Here is a 10,000-nt window from a genome sequence, read left to right on the forward strand (position 1 = left end):
ATGAGAAGGAGGAGGAGGACGATGAGAAGGAGGAGGAGGACAATGAGAAGGAGGAGGAGGACGATGAGAAGGAGGTGGACGACGATGAGAAGGAGGAGGAGGACGATGAGAAGGAGGAGGAGGACGATGAGAAGGAGGAGGAGGACGATGAGAAGGAGGAGGACGACGATGAGAAGGAGGTGGACGACGATGAGAAGGAGGACGATGAGAAGGAGGAGTACGATGAGAAGGAGGAGGAGAACGATGAGAAGGAGGAGGAGGACGATGAGACGGAGGAGGACGATGAGAAGGAGAAGGAGGACGATGAGAAGGAGGAGGAGGACGATGAGAAGGAGGAGGAGGACGATGAGAAGGAGGGGGAGACGATGAGAAGGAGGAGGAGAACGATGAGGAGGAGGACGAGGACGATGAGAAGGTGGGGGAGGACGATGAGAAGGAGGAGGAGGAGGACGATGAGAAGGAGGAGGAGGACGATGAGAAAGAGGTGGAGGGCGATGAGAAGGAGGAGGAGGACGATGAGAAAGAGGTGGAGGGCGATGAGAAGGAGGAGGAGGACGATGAGAAAGAGGTGGAGGGCGATGAGAAGGAGGAGGAGGACGATGAGAAGAAGGTGGAGGACGATGAGAAGGAGGACGAGGACGATGAGAAGGAGGAGGTGGACGATGAGAAGGAGGGGGGACGATGAGAAGGAGAGGAGGACGATGAGAAGGAGGAGGTGGACGATGAGAAGGAGGGGGGACGATGAGAAGGAGGAGGAGGACGGTGAGGAGGAGGTGGACGATGAGAAGGAGGAGGAGGACGATGAGAAGGTGGCGGAGGACGATGAGAAGGAGGAGGAGGAGGACGATGAGAAGGAGGAGGAGGACGATGAGACGGAGGAGGAGGACGATGAGACGGAGGAGGAGGAGGACGATGAGAAGGAGGTGGAGGAGGACGATGAGAAGGAGGAGGACGACGATGAGAAGGAGGGGGAGGACGATGAGAAGGAGGAGGAGGACGATGAGGAGGAGGAGGAGGATGAGAACGATGAGAAGGTGGGGGAGGACGATGTGAACGATGAGAAGGTGGGGGAGGACGATGAGGAGGAGGAGGACGGTGAGAAGGAGGAGGAGGACGACAATGAGAAGGTGGAGGAGGACGACCACAGCAATAACAGCAATAACAGTAGTAGTAGTAGTAGTAGTAGTAGTAGCAGTAGTAGTAGTAGTCGTAGTAGTAGTAGTAGTCGCAGTCGTCGTCGTAGTAGTAGAGAGTAGTAGTAGCAGTAGCAGTATTAGTATTAATAGTGGTAGTAGTAATGGTAGTAGAGAGTAGTAGTAGTAGTAGTAGTTGTAGTAGTAGTAGTAGTAGTAGTAGTAGTAGTAGTAGTAGTAGTAGTAGTAGTAGTAGTAGTAGTAGTTGTAGAGTTAGAGGTAATAATGTTGGTATTTCGAATACACCACTCAAAATCTGACACAGAATGGTTATATATGCACAACGCATTGAAGATGGTAGAGGATTTATGCAAGTAAAAATCTACTATAGAATAACCACTACAGGATTACAGAAATATCTAACTCAGAACCAAGGAGAACTGGTACAAATACTCGCAAAACATGAGAAAAACAAAAACAAAGCGTTTTCTGTCTTCAAAGAAGCCGAAAAATACCAGTAGGAAGTGAAAGTACCTGACAAGTATCAAGATAAAGAGGAATCAACAAAAACTTTACAACATTTGTTGAACTCCAAATTAAAACTGAAACAAAAAATACCATGATAAAACGATAGCAAGAAAAATCCAAACAGGGCAAATACTGGGATAAGTTAAACGAAAACAAATAGAGAGAGTCCAAACCCATTAATGCTTAAGAAGCTCAGGACTCTAAGCAAAGGCTGGAGAAGTTTTAACTGTGGATTAAGATCAAAGTCCCCCAACCAGAAACCATCAGAAAAACATAACGAAAAAAAAATACAAGTAACTGCAGAATATGTGGTGATGGAGTATAACCTATAAATCATTGTCTCTGGTCATCCATTGCTGCCTAAGAATGATTATATCCACAGACATGACAGAGACTGTACCTATAGAAATTGGAAGCTATGTCAACACTATGAGATCATAACAGAAAAAACATGGTGGAATTATATCTCAGAAAGGAAACTAAGGGAACAAAAAGTGAGGGCTTTGAAAAAGAGGAAATGTCAATATGGAAAATTCTGGCGATTTTCTCTTCCATGAAATCTCACTCTCATCGCTTTGCACAATACATCTTTTCGATCGTCATTAAAATGCATGTTTATCACGTCAACATAATGATTCAGGGATTAAAAAAAGAAAACCAACATACTAGATCTCCAGTAACTTAAGCTCACCGCCTGTTCAATGCTCTACAACGCTGTTAGTTTGCATAGATCTGCCAGTGCAGAAGCTTAGGTATAGGTCCACTGACATTTCTTGTTAATTTACGCTCTTCTCACAATCTGAAGACGTTCAATATTCTTTGCATATAACATATGTACTCAAGTAAAATAATCACCATTGCAATTTGAGAAGTAACAGAGGCAAATGAATTATAATTAATTTTCAAGATAACTATTTCTTGGCTTAATGACAATCGAAAAGATGTATTGTGCAAAGCGATGAGAGTGAGATTTCATGGAAGAGAGAAAATGACAAAATTAATGCAATATAATTTTGCATAAAAGTAACAAATACGAATAATTAGGTTGAAATACAATGATAGCACATATATCGATATACTTACATACACACTATATAACGATATACCTCCATACACACATATACATTTGCACACGTGCACACACACAAACACACACACATACACACAGAATTTTATAACAGTTTTATCCGATTTTAACAACATATTTAAAAGTACAAACGAGATATTTAATACTTGAAGTTTAATCCCTGCTTTAATTTTGCATCACTTTCCGCCATCTACTCGTAAGATTTTGAATACCAAATTTGAAATGTTCATGGGGTTATGCGTTTTAAAATGTACATGTTTAATTAATTTCATATGTTTTCATTGATGGCAGAAAATTTTCCTCTTAACGGTTTTGCATATATCGATTTAGGTGAACGACTGACGCCCAAAGTCTTTAGGCTATGAATGTTATAGCAAGTTTATGTTTGAAGCATTCCAGAACACTTTTAGTTTTTTGTATAGTTTTTTGACCTAGCATTATCACAAATATATGATGACATCTTATATCTGGCCCCACCAACAACCGGTTGTTAATTGACAACCCGATGTTTTTTTTTTATTTACGTTCGTGTATCAAAAGTGTTTGGCATAAGATACCATTGTAACGTTGTGTCAGGCTTTAAAAATATGTACCGGTTACAATTCGTTAGATTAAGTGCCCTCCTAGGCAGTTCCCTAGCATGGCCACATCCAAATGACTGGACAAAGAAACGGTATAACATAATCTTAAATGATTCTTATTTGAGCTCATATCTCTGCGGCAACAATTACCGAAATATTCTTTAATATTTCTCTAACAGACTGGCACACTTATTGTTAATAACATATAATTACTGCAAATGGGTCTTGATTGCCTTATAGATATTTAAGTCTATCTTCGATCATATGGGGTACACTATGTTGATTTTCGTCTTTTCTGTGACATGAAGTTCATATGCATCTAATATAGATAAATGTTATACAAAATTTATACTCTATTTCATTGACAACTACAGATAAAGTAGGATCCATTCTATAATCTTGTCTGTTTTTCTTACAATGTCATTATTCAATACATTTTAGATATATTATAAAATATTTCGTATGTAAAACTGTAATTTATGTAAGTTTCAGAATTACACCCCGCAGAACTTCATCTCCATTAGTTGCAAGAGAAAATTAAGCATTGCCAGTACCTCACATTTGATTAACAGAACATTTCAGAGTTTTACCAAATAGATAATTTATAAGAAAGCAAAAGCGGAAAAGAAACTCTCAGTATTCTACAATCATCTTATGCCAAAGTTAATTTTGACTTTCATCCATCACAATAATATATACCAATAAGCACTGAGTCTCGAAATATTTCTATACTCTAAATAATATTTGGCATATTCTAATTTAAAACCGAGAAAATTCCTTCTGTCACAACAATTCTGGGAGCACACATCAATTAGAACTAGTTGAAAATAACTGGAGCAAAGATATTGTTACAAGAAATATTATTTAGAGAAATACTCCTATTTTCCTATCTGATACACACAGACACACACACACACAAACACGCAATGTATATAATATGTACAAATAATAAGCTTTATACAATATTTTGTGCATTATAGACTTACAGTTGTTCTAGATATTTATTGTGGGTGGAGTCATGCTGCAATTTAATAAATCGATTGATTGATCGATTGGTAGTATACTGAACATCCATCGCAGTGCTTTCTGTATCAGAGTCTGACAGATCAACTGCCTAAAGAAAGGGAGAGAAGGAAAGAAAGAAACAACAGGTCATTGTGCTATTTGTACGGAAGTAGGTCACTTGTTTTATGCTGACAGCCTTAAGCTACTGTAATCTCTTATCATGGTTGAATAATATTAACATCCAGCATAGAAATTTGGAACCTAGAATTTTCTTTAGGATTAGTGGGCGGCTTTTAGCGATTACTAGTATGTTTTGGACGCTATGCCAGGGGAGGTGTTTGGACACATACAAATCAAAGGCAGCTAGAGTATTTCTAATTATTTTAAATGTGAAGTATCAAACTCTAATTAGGTACGAGAATTCATCATATATACATGACAGTTAGAGCTAGTAATCAGGGATTATGAATCAATCAATGAATAAATTATAACATGCAAATCACACTAACCGCAAGATTGCATAACCCTAAAATATATGATTAGGTATCAATGGCACGTCTGGAGTGGGCGGCTACGAGATGACACATAAATAGGCAGGTATAAAATTGCATGTGAAAAAGATAAACTAAACTAAACTAAAATAATTATAAAAACAAAGGATCACAAAACAACAAAAGTATAATAAAATGGGAAAATAAAAGAATATATATAGGAAAGTAAAAATGTAAAATGGATATCCTCTGTGTATCAAAGCAATAGAGAAAGGTAAAAGATCTATGATTAGAGTATCTAATCATAAAACTGACAAGTGCGTCAAACCTAATCCAGTGAACCTGGAATGTTTGCGGGTTTTATCAAATCTAGTTCGCATTACGATTAATTATGGAGGGAATGATATTAAAACCATAATATGATACTTCGTTTATATCTATCTATCTATCTATCTATCTATCTATCTTTCTTTCTTTCTTTCTTTCTTTCTTTCTTTCTTTCTTTCTTTCTTTCTCTCTCTATCTATCTATTTATTTACTTGTCTGTCTGTATACGTATGTATGCATGTATGTATCTAGCCATCTATTTATGTATCTATCTATCTATCTACACGTACACACACACACGCACACATATATGTATACTTATCTTTTTACACCCACACACACAGACGTGTACACATATACATACATACATACATAAATACATGCATACACACATACATATATACACACCTAATATATACATTTATTCTGACGCGGACAGAACTTTTAGGATTTGTTGGAAAACAAAATTCACTGTACGTAGGAGTAACATGAAAAGACGTTTCTGATCTAAAGCACATGCATAAGTATATGCGCATGTACGACTTAATGTATAATCACGTCTAAGCACCACATTGCTTGAAGGGAAGGAACCAATGCCTTCGGTCAGTAGCGACATGTTGTGGAAATTGGCAAATTCTATCCCAACAGAGTCGCGTGATTTAATCCAAGACTAAAGAATTAAAGAAAGGATATTTTTGATACATGTGGACTAAAGAATTAAGAAAAGAAAATATTTACTTTGTTACTTGGCATAACATGAGTGAGTATATTTGATTCGCAACAGTTTTATTTTTTATTTCCTTATTTCCATTTAGTATAGTGGTATGGCCATGCGGCAGTGTACCTGTATGCTGTGTGTCTGTAGGTATGGATTACGCAGATTTTTACACCTAAAACGATAGATTTTGAATTAAGTTTTACGGTCAGTTGAAATGGGTCGAAATTATTTTCATTCGTAACGCTCTGGTCAGGATTTCGATAACGAACACGTCCAGTTATTCAAGCTTAATATCTGACCGCAATATTCGTTCTAAATGCCACTGATTTTCAAACTCCTCATGCTAATGGAAGTTACTAGACATCTTGAGATGACGAAGCAAATATACCTCAAAAGCTTTACCTGCATCGAATCGTTGTTATTGTTCAGCCTATAAATAAGCAGACCAAACATTAAAGGAATTTTAATTAGTCATGTTTTTTCCATACCCAATCTCTAAGACCGCATCTTTTAATGTGTCCATTCATTTGTGACCCATTAGTTTATAATTTGAGAAAGATTTAGTTTCCATTTGTAACACCTTCGTTGGTTTTTTTTCTTTCCTCAAGGTGTTACCACTGGTGATGTGGAACTGCGAAAGCGTTCTGATGCACGGTATTGACCCAACCTATCTTTATTACTTCAGACATGGAAATGCTATTACATACTAGTAGACTTTAACAACACCAACAGACAATCCCTGCATCAGCTGTCAATCTCTGCACCAACAGTCTATCCATCCACCAACAATCCATCCCTCCACCAACATTCAATCTCTGCATTTAATCGAAACCTTTAGCGAACCAACATTCTTCCAAATCCAGCTATCCAATTACTCTCCGCAGACGATAAGCTATTCTCATACAGCAGAAATATCCCAACACATAAGTCAGCTATTTCAAATCAACCAACAACTCTAAGGTGTATAAAGTCTTTGCATAATGTCTGTAACAAAGAAAATGTATAACCTCGAAGCACCCTGAAACGTTATAAGGAATGACAAACGCCAACTTGCTATCTCTTCAAAGGTAGTTGTCATACAACTTAATTTCCTTCACACAGTGAAAATACACGCTTCAGAAGCTTAAACTTTCTACCCCGATATTTGTAGTGGTAGGCAAAAATAAGTACGTGTTTTAGGGATAAAATATCTAACTTTATATAAGATATCGAACAGAAACAACAATATTAAATTGACATGCGTTCAATTACATTGTAATTTAAACTTTGCAAATTCTGCAACTAAACTTTCTCTAGTATCAAATGTTTAAATATACGTTTATTCATATATTGGACCGATCGTACATTGAATAGAGATCTATCATCAGAAATATCTTTAAAAGTTGACTCAGTTCTATTTCCTTCAGAAAGCACTGTAATTTGGATTGTGGTGGTTATGTGCTACGTAAAGCTATTAGCAACATATGTCAAATGATTACATCATTAAATCTAATTTGTATGCTAAGACAATTGACCAAGAGCTTACGACAGCGCTCAGAAAATCTAATGCATGCATAATAAATTACATTAAATGTGAAGCAAATCGACGTTCGCACACACACACAACCACACCCATACACACAGACACACAAAGGCGCATACACACCCACAAACACTCTATCATTCTCACATCGATTCTCATCTGTCAACAGTTTAATGGTGTTGTATTATATTCGGCGACGCGCTGAGACTGACCTGAATTTGCTTAGATTTTAATTAGGAGGACTCAGCTTCAGTTTGTAATTGACATCCAATTAAGTGGTTTGAATAATTTACTGATTTGTTATTAACTAATTTGATATAATATAATTTTTAAAAAAAGGGAAAGAGGAAGCGAGCATGAAACAAAGGGTAAATTTAACATAAAACAATTATGAGTGACAGAATGACAGAGTGTTTCATAGGAGAAATAGTAAACGAATTATCATGCGAATAAATGACATAACTGAAGTTTGTTGGACTGCATAATGGAAAGTAATAACAGTCACTTGTCTCTTAACGCAAAAGAGTTTTTTTTAGCGTTGTGCTTCATGCAATGTTATTTGACGTTGTTGTATTTTAATGAAATATTCCTGGTACAGTGTTTTATTAATGCAATTCAAGAATAGAGAGAAACAAGTCTATCATCATCTTCTCATAACAAACTTGCTATATTTATGTATATACATATATATGTATGTATTTATGTATTTATGTGTATATGTAAAGCAGTTGTATACTGTCAACTTAACGTGACAGTCCTAATAAGGGAATCATACTGCTGCTATTTAGACCTAGGAAGCTGGACTGCTTCCTGTCGGCCTTGGCGCATTTCCTGTGTCCTTATGTTTATGACGGGGAGACAAGCACCTCCACCCAGCCAAGCCTGCATTCAGGGACATGTTTCTGAGTCTTTGCTCATCATCAGCCTGATGTAGCACGACCAGCTGGCTGATGATGTCTGTCAAGCTCTCATAAACATATATATATTTCTAGTGAAACACATTCACTGATTACAAAAATTAGAAATGATCTAATTATAACGACTGCTTTATCGTAACACTGCTGTGTGTGTATGTGTGTGTATGCATGTATATATATGCGTACGTTTGTGTGTGTGTGTGTGTGTGTGTATGTGTGTGCGCGTCTGTGTGTGTGTCTGTGCGTGTGTGCGTGCGTGCGTATATATGTTTTGTGTATTTATTTAACGGCGTATCTATCCATCTTGCAAGTAGTATAATTCTGTAACCGGTATCAAGCTTTCGTTTATTATCCTTTGAAGTCTATCAATCGTCACCAGATAAAGAACTTTTCACGGTTTTTTCTATATTATAAGAGTAAATAATGACAATGTGACAGCTGGAGAGAGAGAGAGAGAGAGAGAGAGAGAGAGAGAGAGAGAGAGAGAGAGAGAGAGAGAGAGAGAGAGAGAGAGAGAGAGAGAGAGAGAGAAACTGGAGATAAGCAGGTGATTATTTTCTGCTGCGTATACTGAAGCAATATGACAATATGATTTGACTTACAGAATGAAACTCAGCGGTAGCCAATGCAGGAATCAAACCCACGGCTTTATGATTTGAAACCAACAGCCATTTCTTTCTGTCATAGGTTTACACATTATAAGCTTATAAATCTTTGATGACGACTGAGTTCACCAGCTGTAATTATCAGTAAAACTTGAATATCTAAGTGCAAGGAATAATGTTAACGTTTCAAACAGCAAAAGCGAGAATAGAAAATCATAAGAAATATATAAATTATGAGTCATCCAATGTAGGCGTTAAAAGAATAATTGGCAATTAGGAAGAAGCACGTAAAAGCGAAAAACGAAAGTAAAATCTAGAATGATAATTTTGTGGTTCTGTACTTTTATAGGTGAATAAACCAATTAACAATTTCTAAGTATGGTAAAAGTAGCAGTATATATAAAAAAAAAGCAATAAAGGTGAAGTATGAAATAAACGAAGAAAATGAATACTAGAAATATATTTTTAAAGTGACCGGCGAGAAGTACACTATAGGAAGACATAGGATGAAATTTGTAATGTGTGATTTGAATGTATTATGAAGATACTATACCAGTACATATCTGCACTCATCTGCAATTTGTTCTACGGATTTCACAAACTGCACAAATATTTAACCATTAATGATGCCTGCAAAGAATCAGTCAGTCAGTGTAAGCATACCGTTTCTGAAGGATCTCAAATTACAACCAATTTTGGTAGGCCCACCATGTGAAACACACAGACTTAGGATATTCTTTGATACTGTATTAAAATCTCTCTTAAAATCTATAAGTTTCATAAGGGATAATCTGGGCCTGCTAAACCATCTTTTGAAAACTGTTAATAGGGATACGTTAATTGTTTCATTTGATGTAGCAAATCTTTAGATTGCCATCCTACATGAGTATAGACTACAAGCAATAGCTTTTTGATAAGACAATTCCCTGAAGAAGTTCTGAACCGAATTGATAAACAATTCATTACAGAGTGATTAAAATTCATCCTTAAAGACTTGTTCATTTTCGAGAAATAGACCAAACAACAAATACCTGGGATTGCAATAGCGTATTTTGCGGCATCAAAAGTTGCCCTTACATGAGCTAG

General features: G+C 36.8%; 1 pseudogene; it reads left to right on the forward strand.

Annotated features, from left to right (window-relative positions):
* LOC149133438 (uncharacterized) overlaps window positions 1–10,000 on the forward strand; it is a 33,638-nt pseudogene that overhangs the window by 13,743 nt on the left and 9,895 nt on the right.

Source organism: Octopus bimaculoides, chromosome 10 (genome assembly GCF_046866305.1).
Source record: "Octopus bimaculoides isolate indiv1 chromosome 10, ASM4686630v1, whole genome shotgun sequence".
Taxonomy (NCBI): Eukaryota; Metazoa; Mollusca; class Cephalopoda; order Octopoda; family Octopodidae; genus Octopus; species Octopus bimaculoides.